Genomic DNA, 20,387 nt, shown 5'->3' with positions numbered 1-20,387 from the left:
CTTTAAATCAAAATACATTACTACACATATTTATTTATATATTATTACAGAATATTTTAGGATATGACTGATATTCAGTCATAAGATATTTGGCACTTTGTTCTTATTTCAACTCTGCAGAGGAAACTTTTGATATTACAACATTTCTTTATGTGAGTGGGGATGCAGAAATGTATAATGAACTCTGTACATTGAGTTACAAGCAACCATTTAGAAAGTAAGTTAACTGTGTTGGCTTTCATTGCTTTCATAACTTTCATTGCTTCTTTTTGGGCAGAATGAAGTGTGAAGCAATGCTCATGTGGATACAGTAAACCATAAAGTACAGTCAAAATAGTAAGAATGTCATTATGAACACTACATGACTTTCTCTGAAACAGACATAATTATAGATCATTGAAACTTCATATAAAATAGTTGACATTAGAAAAAACCATTTTGTTTTTACAAGTCCTGCTGATTGCCTTGCAACATTTTCCTTGGCGGGCTTTAATTGGGTCACAAATAGTCAGCTACCTTCCATGATGTCCCAATTGAATCTTCGGAGGGAAAGACATTTACATGCCCTCCTACTTTTTAATAATAAAATATAGTATTGGAAATAGATATTGCAAGGCATAATAAGAGGTTACATAAAGTCTTTTTTAAAATGTTTTGGAAAATGACTACCTTTATCATAAATTTACAGCAAGCTCCTATTTCTGGCAAAGAAAAAAGGATGTGGTGCAGGCCTTTGTCACTTTGAGGGTCCTTCGAGTGTACCAAATATTGCAGTTCTCTTTACCAGTTCTGCATCTCTAAAATCATCAACAAAAGACATTCCAAAATGGTGCTTAGTTTGATGATGTCTGCTTGAGTTTCCAGGTCTATTGTAACATCTATCACAAGATAGCCCCTTTAACTACAGATTCAAAAGAGTATGCATCACTTGCCTGTCCCTGTTGTTTGGGATGGAAGCCTAGGAATCTCCTACTTGGTATCAACGTATTACCAGGATCTTAGATTGTCTAGAGATTAATTTACTAATTTAATAGCCATGGGAATTTTTTTAATGGAATTAAACTTTTAAATTCAAAGTAATGTTATCGAGATATTTTCTATTTTTTGACTTGTGGTGGCATGTGAAATTCTCTATTCTGCATCTATTGACGTCAATCTTCTAGTGAAATACATACCACAAATCAAGAGAAATCCTCGAATGCATGTTGTTGGTGGCGTGGTTTCTTCTTCAATGATCTTTCTCTGGTGTCATGTTTGTAATTTCTTTTAGAAAATAGATTCACATTGAGACATCCATTTAGTATTCTCCCAAAACCTCAGAATTTGTCATTGTTGTAAAAACAAGCCCTCTTGAATCTGTCGAATTTATTCGGTTTGACTGTCAAACTATTGAATAATTCTATGGAATCAATAGATTAAAACACTAGCACAATTGCTCTCCTTGTGAGATACTTTTTTTTATACAATTAAAACATAAAATGTGGGGATACTCGAATCTGTATGCTACATTGTTTCTCTGAATTATATTTTCTTTAGCTGACCTTCATCACAAGCTAACCTGAATTTAAATTCTTTGGTGAAACCCTCCAGAACGAAATGTCTGTATCCAACATGTATAGTTTAAACATTACTTTTGCATTTTATAAACAACTTTAACTTTTTAACAGAATACACTTCTTCAGCTCAATCATCAGTGCAAAATAGCAATTTGTTTTGTTAAAACCAATTATTCCCTTTTCAAAAGCCAAAAAAAACGTTTTAAACTTCATAAAAATACTCGTCAGTTGTCACCTTTGAAAGAATTGCTGTGTTTGCTTAGAAAACATGTTTTACACATTGTCACTGAATACATCCAGTCTCCATGTTGTTTTTGGAAATCCGTTCTTATTTCAATCGTATTTATATTTTGGCGAATAAAAAGACTTTCTTTTTCCAGTCAGTAAAACATTTCCTTTTTCCAAAACAAAAAATATAATTTATTTTCGCTTACAAGGAAACCTTATCCTATGACTTCAACAACGCTTTTTTGTATTCCAGAAAGAATTAAATTCACATGAAATAATGTTCCTTGCTCTTCTACACGTTGATAGATTATGTGACAATCTTTCTGAGTAAACAATTCAATTAAGATATGATTGCGGCGCATGTAGGGGGTTCAGAATACAAGAAAGGCATCGGACCTCTAACCTGCTTTCATTGGCTTCAGGATTATGAGTGGCATAACAGCTCTTCTGCAGTGTATTTATCATAGAGCATAAATAGACAAGAATATGCCATGTATTCAAGCATTTTTCTCAAATATAAGAAGAAATCTACTGAGACTTGACACCCATCACAACTCCTCCTGGAAGCATATTGAACTGTTAAGAATGATTAATTGCTTACATTGAAAATTAGTGCATTTTGCAGTGATGCCTCTCTAGAATGCTTATTTATTGAGAAACACACTATAAAAATATAATTGTCTTCATAATAAAATGATGAAAAGACTTGTCCTAATAGTTGCAGGTGTGAAAATTGCACAAGCAAGATCTTCATTTAAATTGGTACTACAGGCCAAACTGTTGGCTTGATCCGCCCACCCCCACGAATTGCGTGACATTTGCTACTGCATAATTCTAAGAACTCATGGTGGAGAAATATGCAATAGTAAACCATGTATGTGTGGCTGCTATCTTTCTGCAGATATCTGTCAGGAAAAGTGTAAGCATGTACGGCAATGAATATAATTGAATTTGCCTCTTATTCCTTAGGATGTAGATGGTTTTGCTGATTTTGTTTTTGCTTCTTTGGAGTTCCCAAATACTAAATATATATATATATATATATATATATATATATATATATATATATATATATACGAGTATTTCACACATTTAAATCTAATGTATGTAAGCCCACAGGCAACATATAGTAACTAGCGCAACCTATGTATGAGATTTCTGTGCAATAAATCATAGTATTGGGACAGCTTTAAGGTGCTGCTGCTGCTGTTTTTACTGCTGAGTTGCTAGCCAACCAAAAGCGTTGGAAAGCATTCAACATAGCACTTGATAACAAATGAATTACTTGTAAATGATTGCTATCAAGGTAAAAGTCCCTTCCTTCCAGCATCAACCCTCTTCAAACAGTAGATAAAGCAGATAAAGAAGCAGACATGGTTAGGAGAATACAGTTTATAAACACACTCGACTAATCACAATGACACCAACGTTTGAAAGCACATCCCACATTACCTCCAGTACAACGTTTCCTTTGAATAATAACCTAAAACTTGCAATACAGGAAATATAGTGAGACCGCCGAGATTTTATAATGATCACTTGTTTAAGACAATGGGATTTTGGTTTGGAAGGATGTGAATCCTTTCCAAGTAATACCTCAAAAATGTTTCCAATCTAACACACAAGTTTCATAAGTAAACCTGCGCTCAACCCCCTGGTAGCTAAGGCACGGGGCCCACAGTGTTAACTTCGGAAAACGTATAGTATTTTGCAGCAACACAAGAGTTAAATAGTTAAAAATCATCAAAATAAGAATATCATAACTAAACTAATTTGTAATCATAGAAAAACATTTACTGAGTAAAATGGCTTTTCCGAAATTCTGGAACAGCTCCTTCTAAGGCTCCTAAGACTTCTAGGACAACACTTAGGGGCCAGCACTCACTCTAGCCGAGGCCACCAGCTGGGTCTAGTTCAGATCCAGCTGCTACTGGTCAACTGGTCACTTCAGGAAAAAGTCACTAGCAGCTTGACGTATTGTTGTAGCCACAAAGGAGGATAGTTGACTGACTGTTGAATTTCACCTTTTTGTCCTGGGTGCAAGTGGGAACAGCTTCAGTCCTTCAGGTCTTGTCAAAGGTTACAAATACCAGGTTCAGTTCCGTTCTGTTCTTTCACAGAGAGGGGTCTGGTTAGCAGTGAGTGATGTGTCGTTTTTGCACAATTCAATAGCTAGTGGGTGCATGAGGATGCCCTACTCAAGCAGCAACAACTATCCTTGATAGGGTGAAGTCACAAGCAAACCACAAATTAAGCTGTGCCGAATTCTTTGGTAGCATGGCACACAGCAGTCAAGCTTAACTTAGAGACAATGTATTTATGCAGCAATTCAAACAGTAATGAAGTGAAAAATAAGCCAAGAAAAATCCCATATCAATTGAGAATAATAGAGGAAAATGTAATAGTATTTTAAGACCAAAATGACAAAAATACAATCGGTGGAACTCGAGATGCACACTTTTAATGATTTAAGTTGAAATAGCGCCTAAAGCACAATGCATCAACTTTGTTTATCTGGTTGCTTGAGACTAGGACAAAGTCACATTTTCATGCCGACAATTATGAAGTGCGGACCGGCTACATTTCCCCAGTTATGCTTCCTGAACAAAGTAGAATAAATATTGGTTTCAGGGCAATGGAGAGTCCCATACTGAGGATGCATTGCGCAGCAGAGGCGATGCAAGATCCTGGCATGGAGATTAGTCACATAGCAGAGATTATGTGAAGCTGTTATGGGTGATCTGAGGTCCTTGCATGGAGATGTATCAAGCAGCTGCAATTCTGAGGAGCTGGTGGGTGATGCAAGGTCCTTGCATGGAGATCCATTGCAAAGCGGTGATTCTGATGAGCTGTGGAATTGGAATGTGAAGTCCTTCATCGGCGATGCATCACACAGTGGTTCCAATGTTCGTTGCGTCAGTTCTGCTGGGACCACAGCTGGGCTGGCAGAGCAGCTTTAGGCTAACTTCTAAGGGTCCAGGACTGGCGTGGCACCACTTGGGACTTAGGAAGGACTTACAGTTGGCAGAGTCCAAGTGCTTGGCTCAGGGTTGTTAGGGTCTGTTCTGTCCCTAATTCTCTGATGAGGAAACCAGCTAACTAGCCCTTAGAGTCACTCTGATGGTCCTGGGTCCAAGATGCAGGTCCAGTTCTTCTTACTCAGGAAAGCATGCAGTCCTTCTTGCAGCAAAGCAACACATCAGTCCTTCTTCTGAGTCTTCCACATGTCCTGATGTGTAATGAAGAGTTGGGTCTAAGGGTCCATTGTTTTTACCTGGTGCCCACATTGAGGCAGGTGAAGGTTCTGGAGGTTTCTACCCTAACCATGTGTCTTCTGCTATCCTTCCTCCCTGTATTGGCTGTAGCACATTTGGGATAGAAACAACTGTTGACAAACCCTTTGTGAGTGTGTTCAGACAGGGCCTTTGTAATGTGTAAAAGTGACAGTTCCACCCCCTTGTCAAGTCAGAGTACCCATCCTGCCAACACCCAACTTCCCTTTGTCTCACTATCTGGGAGTAATACACAAGGACCAATTGCCAGCTACACCTAGTCATGTGACCTAGGAAAAGGCTACATGCAACAAATAGCACTCAGGATAGCCTGACTCAGGTGGCATGTAATAACAGGGCCTACATCTGGGCATAGCCGCCTCACTTAGAGTGACAAATGCACAAAGCTAGACACCACTTCTTTTTTACCTCTGATGCCACAATCTTTGTTTGGCTGGACAAGTCCCAATCTAGCCAGCTACTTTTCCTCCAGTGCCAAAGTCATCTGTTCATGGACTTTAGAGGCGAGCTTGGCCTACAGCTCCCTAGCTGACTGCTTTTGACTATGCTCCAGCTGGTTAACATCCAGGTCTAAGATGCTGAGATGCTGGGATCCCACATTAATCTAAGTACTGGAAGTTGCACCAAAGAGTCCATTTTGAGAATGTTTATCCCCTGCCTTGTCATCTACTTGGGCTTCCTCATGCACCCCAGTCTCCTCTGTGGTGATCTGTAGCTGGGGGACCTGAGGGTGGTGTATAAATCCTCCTTCCTTAAGTTCTTGCTTCACTTCCACCCTCTCTACTTTCATATTCTGCTCAGCACTGCCATGCTAGTGCTCACCATGATGGATAGATTCACCTCCATGTTCTCAAAAAGCTAAGGTGCAAAAAGTGAACTAAAAAAGAATTTGGAAAAAAAATCCAAAATCACTCAAATAAGAATCTTTGGATTCAGTTTCTTTTTATGATTCAAAATCTTCCAGCAGGGCAAGCTAATAAAGTCCTCTTGAAATTGACAACATTAACCACTAAGTCCTGCTAAACCTCCAGGAATCACTGAAGTCCAAATTTTACAGACTTTCTGGAGATGTTTATCCTGGTCTCTTCTAAAGCTTCTAGGGCATTAGGGACAGAACGTAGGATCCAGTACTCACTCCAGCAGCGGCCACCAGCAGGGTCAAGGTCCTGTTGCTTGTGGTCATCAGGATCACTACAGGAAAAAGGGCTCTTGCAGAATGTGGAGACCCTGTAGCAGTACAGGTGGTCAGCCAAGAGATTCTTAAAGTCAATTTCTTGTTCCTGGGTACAAGAGGGAGCATGTCCAGCCCTTCAGGTATTCACACAGGTCACAGACAGCTGGCCAAGCCCTCTTCTGTATATCCACAGATGCAGATGTGTTCTGATAAACTGGGGATAAGGTGCCACTTCTGTGGGATTACTCCTGGGCACTCCATTACCAACAGTATAAACATTCCCAGGGGCAAACCTTCCCACTTTTGCAGCACATTCTGTTTGTCTTAGTGCAAACTGTCCCATGGTGCACTATTATGAGTAAAATCCAGTATGACAGAACCCTTCAGCCCTTCAAGGAGGAAACATAATGAAAACTATTGAGTATAAATGTACTACAATTTAACTGCATTGCCAAGACCGCACATCAATATGTTTGAAATTGATTCAAACTTCTATATCTCAGAATGAAAAATTACAATGCAGAAGAAAAGCAATAATAAATAGATTAGCCTCCTTTTACTTCGCAGGTGTTCTGTCATACTTCTTGACTCCCCCAACATTTTTCACTGTCTTTTTTGGATTTTAACGCACACCTCCATTCTGTTACACATTTCAATTACCAATCCAATATTATTTAACACATTATAACCTTCACAAAATCACAGTATCTCAAAGCCTATATGCATACTGAATGATAAAAATATACACAATTTCACCTTTCCACTGGATAGCATTACTCATGTTGAGACTTTGCCACATTTCCCTGCAGCATTGCTCCTCTATTTACTAAATGGACCAGTTGGCGTTGAGAACATACTTTGGCAGTAATTTGGAGTCTGTCAGATGATGCGGAGCCGCATGGTTTCTGATGGTGTAGTCTCAGCTGACTCCATCGTCTGAAGACTCAGACATAGTGTCCAGTCACCAACAGAACTGCTGGAACACTGTGACAGTCAACCACCGTAATTAGGGTGGTACTAGGCCATCAATAAAAGATACAAGGGAATTTCTTGAAGGCAAAAAATCAATGTGTGAGCTCAACATGCAGGAAGAACTCTCCATGCACTTTGCAACCATTTTTTCATTTGTGGGAGTTTTTATGAAAAAAGCTAAAGATTTGCTGAGTGGGCTAAGCAAACATGATGATACTCATCAATGTTTTCCTGCCTTCTGTGCAACTGCCTCACCGAATATAAGATCTTTATATCAGTGGAGTCGGCCTGCATCTTTAAAGTGGAGCCAAAGCATCTGCTGATCTAGTGATTCAGCAGACCACCCTTCATTCATTCAATGGAAAATAATGGCATAGCAATTGTTGATTGAGGCCTGAATCTGGTTCTACACTGCATCATACATAAAACAGTGATGTTGTAAGACATTATTTTTCTCATGAATTGTATAAATGTTTACTTGGAAATATAAGGACTCTGTTTGTCTTTTCGTGAAAGGACAGCACGCCTTGATTCTCAGCATTCCTTCAACTCCAGCATTCAGAACCCAAAGTCAGTTCCTTGTCAATTGTTTTGTGAGGACATTTTCACCCTAAGGCCAAACCATATTGGGCCCGATTTTGATGTTGGGTGGAAAGCCTATCCAACTGACATGGATGGTTTCCCACGTATTACAATACCAGTGTTCAAAGGGAAACACTTTGGGGGATTTCGCTGCCCTTTCGACAGGCTCAAGGAGCCAGCCGGAGCATCGGAAGGACTGATGATTACCAAATGGCAGCAGTGCCTGCTACTGCACCTCCATCTGGATTATGATGTCCATTTCAATGTCGATCGGCCCCTTGGCTGACCAACATTGTAATCAGGCCCTTTGTGTTTTACTTCGGCTGTTTTCACCAAAGCTTCCTCTTCAAGTTGCTGCTTCTCATATATTCATTCAAAACTGTAGATGGAAGTTAATGGTCCCATTATTCTCTATTTTGAAGTTTTTTTCTTTCTTTATTGCATAGGAGAATAGAGGAGGATTGTTATATGTACCAAAGTTATGGCTCTGTAATATGGAGCCCGTAAGGTAGCAGTACAGTATTTTCGTATTCTATGTGTTTCTGCTGCAGACAGATGGAATTTGTTTATCATCTGGCCAGTGCATAATGATAATGCCAAGATAAGCTGCATGCACACTTCATTATCACTCCCTGTGAAAGGTACTTTGTTGGGTGATCTCATTTCCAAAGGCTGTAACACTTGTGTCTCTGTTAAACCAATTAACACATGTAAATGAATATGCTTCCCATATCATATTACATTTCCTGCAATGTGAATGTTTTTTTGATTGGTCAAACTGTAGCAGTCATGTTCCCGTGCCTCTCTTCTAATTGTGTCTATTGTTCAGGTGCTTTAGCCGAGTTGGCAAGTTGTGTACTGTTCGCAAGAGTCCAGTAAGAATGAATGAAATATGGCGGACCTTAGGGTACTTCAGTTTTAATAGGCTATTAACTAAAGCTGTGTGAAAAGCTCTGCACGAAAATTAAAATCTTGAGATTTACTACAGCTATCTTGAATGTTCAGCATTTTTGCCTTTGACATTCTGTTCAATGAAATGTGCTTTTAATGTTGCTCAATTAACACCTAATTAAGCCTAATTAATTTATATTTTACCTCAGGAAAAATAGAGGAACATCAAGTTTGCAAAACCACGAAGCAATCAAAATAGGGAAATATTTACTATTCAGCAAGTTACACATGCAGGATTTTCAAAGAGTATGTTAACAAAATAAGAAAAAAAGCAAGTTGATATCAAGAAACGTAAATGTGAATCTAATGTGGAGGTTTATTGGGTGCCTGGGCCTTGCCTAGCTTGCATAAATTCCTCAGTGACTGGGTTTTACAATCACTACTAGACAGACAGGCAAGTGCAATTACAGATCCACGTAAGTGTAATAGTTACAACATTGTTCATTCTAGATGAGGTATAAGGATTTTCTGTGCCAAAGTCAAAATTGATGTTTGATGTTTGTGTGCTCATCCCCTAGCAACAGTTTCATTTATTGACACCATTAGTTACAATCTGGAGCAGCAGCATCCTATTGTGATGTTAAAAGGCAGTTGCCTACATTTATGTAATCCTAACCCAAGCTCAATCACTGTGCCAGGGTGTGTAATGAGGTCCCGTAATTGGGCCTACCCCAGTACGCACATGCTTTCATGGCTAAAAATGGTCAGGGGCGACTTACACTGCCTGAGAACATTCTAGGGAGACAATGGTGAACCTCTTTTCTCCCACCTACAAATTGAATAAATCATCCGGTGCCCTATTAGTGCGAAAAATGTAGTAAATCCAGTTCTACTCACTGAAGTTGATTCTGCCTCAGAGCCAAAAAAAACAGTTCATAGTGAAAACAGACATATGAATACAATTCTCTGTCACTAAATTTAAAATGTTTACAAGAGTGACAAGATTAGTAAGGTTTAAAAAAACAGGTGAGGTGGCAGTTTTCATGTAGTCAAAATGTAGCCCAAAGCCATTAAAGCGCTTTACATAAAGCGCTTTACATGACCACGCATGCATGCATGCTGCTAAATATGCTTATCTAAGTAGTATGTGGGACAAGATGAACAAATTAGTTCTTTAAATTGTGATTCTTTTAATCAATTCTATGATGTGGAAACAGCACCTCATGTGCTACAGGGGCAGGATTGGACAACAAATTCCTACTACAACATATGGTTGAGATCCATATTGGGGTGAAGTTATATTGTGAACTGAATTATTCATCATGAATAGTTGACAGATTGTTTTGAACATATGGTTGAATGAGGCATGATAAAAGTAGTTCTGCAAGCCCTTGAGGCCATATATTGAAGGAAAATTCAATCCTACTAAAACAGAAATTCGGCCAACATAGCATTATCCCAACCTCGGACAATATTTTCAAACATTCCTCAGCCTGGAACTTGCCATACACCAACTGGTTTAGAAGCAGACCTCGAGTCTCTGATTGACCCACTGTATAGTCTAGATCAGGGGGGTCTCCAAATCCTGCCCTTTTTGTGCTTTTTTTTGTAAAGCCATGATGACGAATGCTTTCATTCATCTCCACACTTAAAGGAAAATTTGAATGTTCTTCAATTATTTCCTGTTAATTAAATACTAAATGGTAATAAGTTATGTAAATTGATCAACTCATTAATTTTTCAAATATTTAAGTGTATTTTGTGATGTTTCATGTATATTTTATTTCAGTATAATTTAATTACTAATTTACATTTTAGTAGCCAATTGTTGGGGTTGTAGAATAGGGTTGGAATTTATAAAAATATTTCTTTTTAGAAATTAATTTTGATTGTTCAATAAATATGCAATTGGCAATTGAGTCCCTTATATAACTAAGTATTTATGCATATATTAGTTGTATTATATTAATTCATAATTAATTCATAAGTGTATTTAATAATAATACATTTTTTATAATGTATTTAAAACTGGTTTAAACTGTATTTGTTTTATTTAATTATTATGTTAATATTATTAGAGATTTATGTATAATTTAGTTAAACTATCTTGTGTTTTTTTTTATTGGTTAGTGGTTGGGTGAACGCATTGAGCTCTGTAATGGTTATGGTGAAATAAGTACTTCAAACAATTTACGGGAGTGTACCAGTGCCTCTTCTGAATAGATGTGGACGGTTTTTGACCACAAATACTGAGGAATTCAACGAACAGTGTGCCCCCTCAGAAGCCTTCATTAATTCATTTTGACCCTGTTTCCAGGCAGGTCGCTTCCCACGCCGCGCAGCGCCACCCGACTGTGCCCATGATCCCTACCCGCTGTTGGTTTGCCTTATGTTTGCTGCTTCTGCACTCTTATTGTTTACTGTATTTCTATTCAGTGTGTAATTGTCATTGTTAATTGTTCCGTTTCACTTTTCCTCCTTCCCCTTTTGTATTCTGTGCCCTTTTGCCTTCTTTCCCTCACCGTTCCCGCTACCGTTCTTTCCGCCGCTGCGTCATGGGCGGCCCCGTCCCCCTGCTTGTTCGGTATTGTTTCTGCATCTGCAGTGTTTATTTGTCTCCTTTTTCCTCCTTTTCCCCTTGTACTCTGTGCCCTGTGCCCCTCTTGCCTGCTGTCCCCTTGCCGCTCCTGCCCCATTCTTCATGCCGCTGCGTCCCCTGCAGCCCTGCCCCCGCTCGCCCATTCGCCCACTCCCTCCTTCTCCTCCCCTCCCAACTCCCTTCTTATGTTGGCCGCTGCACTGTGAAGAGAGCGACACTTGACCCTGTTTCAAGACAAGTTGCTCCCCACGCCGCACAGCTCCAACCAACTGTGCCCATGATAACTACCCGCTGTTACCACCACTGCTGCGAGTTTGAGGCCCTCCTCCACCCGCAGGCTACCACCTGGGCCTCATCCCTGGTGGCCAGTGGTTGGCCTTAGGTTTGCTGTTTCTGCACTCTTATTGTTTACTGCGTCCCCTGCGGTTCCGCCCCCCTGCTTGTACTGTATTGCTTCTGCATCTGCAGTGTTTATTTGTCTCGTTTTTCCTCCTTTTTCCCTTGCAATCTGTGCCTTGTGCCCCTCTGGCCTTCTGTTCCCTTGCCGCTCCTGACCCCGTTCTTCCCGCCGTTGCATCCCCTGTGGCCCGCCCCGCTCACTCCTCCCAGCTGCTCCTCCCTCTCACCTCCCCTTCTTATGGTGGCCGCTGCACATCTGCGCGTAGCGAGTGCGCCTAAGGCAAGCCCGTCTGCACCAGGCCTGGACCGCGCCCAGCTCCAGAACCCCTGGCACCCGCGAACGCCACCTCGTCCGTCTCCGCTATGATGCCAGCACCCTCAACACCGGACGAGCACACACCGGCTTCCAGGCCGACCCGAAGTGCACCCAAGGACCCTTCTCCTGCCGGAACTGCAGCTTCAGCAGCACCCGAGCTGCCAATCCACCCACCAGGACAGGACGCAACCAACTCAGATGCATACTCCTGAACACCCGCTCTCCACGCAAACATACCATCAAACTCTAGGACCTGCTCGACAAATCCTCCCCAAACATCGCCTTCCTGACAGAGACCTGGATGAACGACACCCGACATCGCCATAGCCATCCCGGATGGCTACAAGTTCACCCACAGAGACCGCACCAATGGAGAATTGCTAAAGTCCACCTTCAAGGTCTCGACTAACTCTGACAACACCCTCAAAACCGCCGAACACCTGCACTTCCAGATCCACACGGATCCTAACACCACCCTCAGAGGAACTCTGATCTATAGACCCCCCAGATCCCGGCCACAGTTCAGCGACTCCATTGCCTGCCGACTTCGTCAGTACGCACGCCCTCGCGTCCACGACTACATCCTCCTCGGAGACCTGAACTTCCACCTCAAGAATAACAACAACACCAACACCAACTCCACCACCCTGGTCACCAACCTCGCCAACCTTGGACTCAGACAGCTTGTGGCAACGCCCACCCACTCGACCAGCCACATGCTTGACCCCATCTTCTCCGCAAGCTCCCACGTCTCCTTCAGCCACACCTCCGAACTCCACTGGACTGGCCATCGCTGCATCCACTTCATCTTCCTGAAACTCACCAAGCACCACCGCACCCAAAGGGCCCCCCACCGCAGCTGGAGCAAAATCACGAAGACCAACTAAACACCGCCCTCGCCCATTCACCCACAGACCCCACGGACCCCGACGCCGCTGCCAGCAATCTCAGATGCTGGATTGACAACTGTGCAAGAACCTCCAGACCTCCAAACAAAACTTCCGAAACTGGAGATGAAATGGCACCACGAACAGACACCAGAGAACCAAGCAGCCCACAAGAACGCCATACGCCAACACCATCACCTCATAAGAGCTGCCAAAAAGACCTCCTTCAAGAACCGCCTCGACAACAACGCACACAAAAGCAAAGAGCTCTTCAACATTGTGAAGGAACTCTCCAACCCCAGCTCCAACACCTCAGACCCCAAGGCCACCACCCACAGCAATCCCCTGCTCACCTGGACTAAAATTAACAACAACACCATCAAAATCATGAGCACCATCCACTCCGGCTCCCCGTCAGACCCGTGCCCTCACCACATCTTTAACAAAGCCAGCGCTACCATCGCACCCCACCTCCGCAAGGCCATCAACATCTCCTTCGAGACCGCGACCTTCCCGGAGAGCGGGAAGCACGCTGAGATCAACGCCCTGCTCAAGAAACCCAAGCAAACCTGAGGGACCACAAGAACTTCTGTCCCATCTCCCTGCTCCAGTTCCCGGTGAAGGTCATTGAGAAAACCGTCAACAAACAGCTGACCCGCTACCTCGAGGAGAACAACATCCTGGACCCATCCCGGTCCGGGTTCCGCAGCAACTACAGCACCGAAATGGCCCTCATCGCTGCCACCAGTGACATCAAGGCCTTGCTGGACAACGGCGAGACCGCGCCCCTCATTCTCCTGGCACTCTCAGCCGCTTTCGACACGGTCTGCTACCACCCCCTACGCACCCATCTCCATGACGCAGGAGTCCGAGGCAAAGTACTGAACTGGGCCACCTCCTTCCTCTCTGACCGAACCCAGAGCGTCCCCCTCTTCCGATCCGAAGCCTCCAAGATGATCTGTGGCATACCCCAAGGATCATCCCTCAGCGGACACTGTTCAACATCTACATGGCCAGCTCGCCCACGTTGCCAGACTGCACAACCTCAACATCATCTCTGACACCGATGACACACAGCTGATCCTTTCCCTCACCAAAAACCCTTGCATGCCAAATCAATCTCCACGAAGGAATGAACGCCATCGCCGAATAGATGAAGAATAGCTGTCTGAAGCTGAACTCGGACAAGACAGAGGTCCTCATCCTCGGCTCCAACCCCTCAGCCTGGGATGACTCCTGGTGGCCGACTGCCCTGGGAGCAGCACTGACACCCACCGACCTGGGACTCATCCTCAACACTCTCCATGACCAAGCAAGTCAACACCATATCATCCTCCTGTTTCAACACCCTCCGCATGCTCTGAAAGATCTACAGGTGGATCCCCACTGACACAAGAAGACCGGTCACCCAGGCCCTCGTTAGCAGCAGGCTGGACTTCGGGAGCGCCCTCTACAAGGGAGCCTCAGCCAAACTGCTGAAACGACTGCAACGCATACAGAACGCCTCTGCACACCTGATCCTAGACATCCCTTGCCACAGTCCCATCACACCCCACCTGGGAGACCTGCACTGGCTTCCCGTCAACAAAAGGATCACCTTCAAGCTCCTCACCCATGTACACAAGGCACTCCACAACACCAGACCAACATACCTCAACAGATGACTCTCCTTCTACATCCTGAATCACCAGCTCTGCTCCGCCGACCTCGCCCTTGCCACCGTCCCCTGCATACAAAGAGCAACCAACGGCGGCAGATCGTTCTCCTACATTGCCGCTAAGTACTGGAACACCCTTCCAATCATCCTACGGCAGACTGAAAACCTACTAACCTTCAGGAGGCTACTCAAGTCCGGGCTATTCGAGCAGTAGCAGCACCCCCTCCCTTCCCCCAGTGCCTTGAGACCCTTACAGGTGAGTAGCGTGCTTTACAAATGCCTTTTATTGATTGATTGATTGATCCATCAGGATACCCCTCAAAATAAATCGTTTTCGCCTTCAAAGGCCTTGTTCACAGATTATTGTTTCAGACAATCAACATATCATGTTAATAGAAATGATCAATTTTTGCCTCAAAATTAACATCTACATATTCACAAAACCGCTATACAGACAACAATGTCCAGCAGCAATGGACTTCTCAGTTTATCCTAGCTATGCCAAACTTACAATGGGTTGCTGAGAGTTGAAAGTGACCTGGTCATCGGGAAATTACAAATTAGTAAACACAATTAGAACTCCTCCATGGGAGGAACTGACTTTGGCTTCCCATGCTGAATTTTCGCCCAACCTAGAGGAATGGAAAATGAGTCTCAGTCATCTAGTCTTTTCCCTGCCACTGCATTATCCCTCCAGATTGATTGTGCTCCCAGCCCTATTACAATGAGTGAAGTTTCTGCAGCAGTTGATTGGATTCCCCCAGGGAAAGTGCTGGGACTTGAAAAGACGCCAGGGGACCAGTTCAAATCCTGGAGAGAGATTTGGTGCCCCTATTTTGAACTTCTTTTGAATAATATCATGAATGGGTTTACTGTGCCACAGACGTGGGTATGGGCTGAAATTGTCCCAATGTACAGGAAGAGCAATAGGCCCGCCCGTCTAATTATCGGCCAATTAGCCTCATAAATAGCTCACAGAAACTTTTTTGCCATATTTTGTTGAGTAAACTGTAAGTATGGATTGGGGAACTGGATGAGTTGACACCCCTCCAAGCAGGGATTAGGGCTGGGACAGGCACTATTGATCAAGTGCTACAACTACAAATAATTTACTGGAAATACGTTACATTGGGGGGGTGGGTGCCTTTATGTCATTTATGTCTGCCTATGGTCAACTTTTGATCTAGTTCCCAGGGAGGGCCTGTGGGCAGTTGTAACCAATATGAGGGTCCCACAATACCTCATTGAGGTTTTAAGGAGTCTTCAGTGGGATAACTATGCGTAATTTAGGTATGGCCGTGCTGGGAAATTGACAGATCCCATTCTAGTGACAGGGGGCGGGGTGAGACAGGGGTGTATACCAGCCCACACACTGTTTGTGTTATACATTAATGATTTGGAATACATGCTAGAGCAGTGCAAGTATGATACCCAGGGTCTATCCAACAGGAAGGTCCCGGCCCTTCTGTTTGCGGATGACACACTACTGGTCTCAAGATCGTCAATGAGTATCCAAAATCTTCTGGACCAGTTCGGAGTCTTATGCAGACAAAGAATGCTGGAGATAAATACAAACAAGACCAAATACATGGTATTGAACTCCTGCCAGATGGTCAGATCGTACCCGGTCCTTATTGTACCCAATTGGAGAAGCTTCACACCTTTGAATACCTGGGGCTTACTCACAGTGTCCACTGAGGGTTGGTCACCTCATACTAACAAGTCTAAACTCAGACTAGAATATTGTTTTGGAAGCCTTCTGAGGGCTTTGAAGGGGTTCAGATTTAGTCCGATAACACCAGCACTGTACATTCATAACTTGCAAGCCTTGTGAGGGGAGTCCCTATCAGGTCTGGAGCCTTGGGGGCATGCAAATGTCAATTTTTATAAACGAAGTAGGGTCCTTGTAGGTAATCAGTCCAGTAGCCAGTAGTGTAGATTATGAAGGTTTATTCAGTTACAGCTAAAATGGTAAAGGCCCCACCAGGACCAGCATCTTGCTGCTCAGCCCCACTGACCACTCATCCAAACGATGCACTCATGAACATTCTCCTACATCACACTCACACAGGCTGAGTGGCAAGGAACTAGGAGACATAGGATATAACACATCTCCTTCCTTTAGGAAACAATAAAAATGATAGGAAGAAAAGTGAAGGAAAATACACATTCACGCCTCCTGTACATGTAAGCAAACAATCCTAAATCAGAAGAAAAGATCACATTCCATTACATAAAGAATTCCACTCCTATATTGTAAGAAAGAGGAAATCACGTCAATCGAATATGAGAATAATTACAATCCTTAAATTAAAAGATACAATCACATAAGATTATTTTGCAGAAATCACTACATTCCTAGAATTGTCAGGAACGTTGACATAAGATTACCCCACTCTGCAATCATCATTACATTCCTTGAATTTGTAAAGGAAGATCAATGCAAAGATAGATCACTATAAATATTACATACCATACATCTTGCCAGAGAACACCAGATATACATATATAGCAGGATGGAACCTCCACACCCCACAACTGTACGCACTGTAGAACCACTACAGCACACCACATCTCATTAAGCAAAGGAACGCACATGTTCCAGGCAGGATACAACCTCCACACCCCACCACTGTCTGCAAGACAGAACCACTACAGCACACCACATCTCGGTATGAAAAGGAACGCACATTTTCCAGTCAGGATGCAACCTCCACACCCCAGCACTGTACACAGTGCAGAACCACTCCAGCACACCACATCTCGCTATGCAAAGGATTGCACATGTTCCAGGCAGGATGCAACCTCCACACCCCACCACTGTACGTGCTGCAGAACCACTACAGCACCCATCTTGCTGGACGAAGGAATGCAAATGTTCCCACTACAGCACTCATCTCGCTGGACAAATCACCTAATACATAAACAAATATCCCTGTGCACCTAGAAATGTAATACACACTTATAATTTTATAAAACGGTAAGTGGACATTTCAAAATGTTAATATCGACATACATTGATATCGAGTTTAGTATATTGACAGTGCTAAATATCGATGTAATGTATATCAATGTAAAAAATATACTTTTTTAGTATTTAGTTGATTGTCACAATATCATTATGTCAAAATATCATGATAGTATTTTTTATCATGTTTAATGTTTGTTTTTGGTATATTAGTTAATTAATGTCATAACAATTATAATTTTAATTTTAATTTTTAGGAGCGGGATTTTGGGTTTATAGGGGATGGGCGTGAGGTGTGTTTTAATTTTTTTTAAATGTTTAATACATGTAATATTTATAAATGTAATTTACAATGTAATGTTTTAGGAGCGGGCTGTTGGGTTCATAGGGGATAAGGGTGGGGAGTGTTTTTAACATTAAACATAAATTAATATCAAATTTTAAAGAAATTTGAAATTTATAAATTAAATTTACAATGTATTGTTTTATGAGTGGGATGTTAGGGTTATGTTATGTTATGTTATGTTATACGGAATTTGTTAAGCGCACGGGCACCCAGAGGTTTCATGGCGCTGATTAGAGGAGAGATGACAGACAGTACCTAACCTGACGCTTGCTTGAATAACCAGGTCTTCAGTGCACCCCTGAATTCCATGAGATTGGTGCAGCTCCGCAGTGACAAGGGGAGGGAGTTCCAAGTCTTTGGGGCCAAATAAGCGAATCGACATCCACCCAGACGTTTCCTTTTAAAGGAGGACGGAGTAAGGAGGGGTAGGTGGGCGGATCGGAGATTGCGGGTCGGTTCATGTTTGGTTGTAAAGTTATTAATAAACGTAGGACTTTTTCCGTGGAGGGCCTTGAAGGCCAAGCAGCCTACCTTGAATGTCACCCGTTGGGCTATGGGTAGCCAGTGAAGAGTGGCTAATAGTGGTTTCGCCGAACTCCTACCATTGCTTTTGAAAATTAGTCTGGCCGCCTGATTCTGCACGATTTGCAGGCGTTTAGACAATGCCAGGGGTAGGCCTAAATAGATGGAATTCGAGTAATCTAATCGGGAGAGGACCAAGGCGATAACCACCTGAATGAGGGCAGAGTGCGTGAGTAAATGAGCAATTTTCTTAATTTTACGTAGCTGGAGAAAGCTGGACGAGATCACCACTCCCACCTGGCTTTTCAGGGAGAGATCGGAGTTAATGGTGATCCCGAGGCTTTTCACCGAGAGAGAGGGAGACGGAGGAGATCCCATTGATGACGGCCAGAATTGAGGGCCCCAGCTGATTGAACTTTTACCCGGGAGTACCAGCTCGGTCTTTCCGGGATTGAGATTTAGGTGGTTCAACTCCATCCACTCTTGAATGTGCAGCATGGTCGCCTGGAATTCTTCGACGGAGTCAGTTGAATCTAATGGGAAAATTAGCTGCAGGTCGTCCGCATAGTTGTAGATTGTAACCCTCCTGTTTTTTAAAGAGTGTAATAGGGGTTTAAGATACAGATTGAACAGGAGGGGGGACAATGATGAGCCTTGCGGGACGCGGCAGGTGGTGGACAATTTGAGCGCTGTGAAGTTCCCAAGCTTGACTGCCTGGGATCGATCACTCAGGAAGGACTTCACCCAGCTGAGGAACGTGCCTCGTAGTCCGGCTTGTTCGACACGGTGTAATAAGATGGTGTGGTCCACCGTGTCGAACGCTGCCGACAGGTCCAGAAGCACCAAGGCCTGATGTATGCCCCTATCGGCATTAGCCCTCATTGTGTCCAGGACAGCGAGGATCACTGCCTTGGTAGAGTGCGCCTGGCGAAAGCCGGCTTGATTTGGCTCTAGGTAGTCAGTTATTTCTATGAAGTTAGAAATACAGCTGGCCGCATGGGCTTCCAGAATCTTAGCACCAAAAGGGAGGAGGGATATAGGCCGGTAGTTCGACAGATTTGATGAGTCGGCTCCTGGTTTGTTAATTAATGGGACCAACGTAGCATTTTTAAATGAGTTGGGAACTGTTCCCTGCGATAGGGACTCATTCCACAGAGGGAGTATGCCTAGCGGGAGAGCTGAGTAAACTTCCTTTAGTATATGCGGGGGGCAAGGGTCGTTGGGAGACCCGGACTTCACCCGAGTCATCAATTCTACTAGCCTAGATTGGTCTATCGGAGGGAAGGCCTCGAAATCGGACGGGTTTCTGCAAATATCCGCTCTGTCCGCCGTGATAGGACTGATCGGAATACTTTCTTTTATAATGGCGATCTTGTCCTTGAAGAAATTATTAAGCTGATTGCATAGCTTTTGAGTGGGAGTTTGAGAGGGGGAGGTTCTGGCATCGTTACAAAGATCGTTTACCACCCTGAAGATTTCTCTGGATTTATTTTGGGCATTTGAAATTTTTTCGGAAAAGAAAGCTGCCTTAGCAGATAGGATGGAGCTCTTATAGTTCCTGCGGGCAGTTGTATAAGATGTTCTGGCTTCGTCAGAGTACCCGTGTCTCCATTTTCTTTCCGATTGGCGCAGTTGTAGTTTTTGTTTTTTTAGATCTGCTGTAAACCACCTATGGGCGTCCATGCGACGCGCCAGTGAGAACTTGGTGAGTGGAACATGCTTGTTGCAAGCCTCCAAGAGCCAGTTAGTAAGATCTTTTTCCATGAGGTTGATGTCTGAGGTAGGCGCTGGAATAGATTTAGACAAGGTGGACAGGAAATCTTGGTTGTTTAGTGAGCTCCATTTCCTTACTACCCCCCCCCAGCGGAGGCAGGGACCTTAGTAAGGCCATGAAGAGTACAGGAGAATTGCAGTAAATAGTGGTCAGACCATATACAAGGCGTTGTCGATGGGGTGGACAATTGGACATTGTATGACCAGATCTGGTCCAAAATATG

The 20,387-nt window shown here is 43.3% G+C and overlaps 1 protein-coding gene across 1 annotated transcript in view; it reads left to right on the top strand.

Annotated features, from left to right (window-relative positions):
- Window positions 1-20,387, top strand: part of LRP1B (LDL receptor related protein 1B) — a 3,812,342-nt gene that overhangs the window by 557,550 nt on the left and 3,234,405 nt on the right. The window lies entirely within an intron of this gene.

This window comes from Lissotriton helveticus, chromosome 3_1 (genome assembly GCF_964261635.1).
Source record: "Lissotriton helveticus chromosome 3_1, aLisHel1.1, whole genome shotgun sequence".
Lineage (NCBI taxonomy): Eukaryota > Metazoa > Chordata > Amphibia > Caudata > Salamandridae > Lissotriton > Lissotriton helveticus.
The sequence above is the reverse complement of the archived record's forward strand: the minus strand, read 5'-3'. Positions and strand labels throughout refer to the sequence as shown.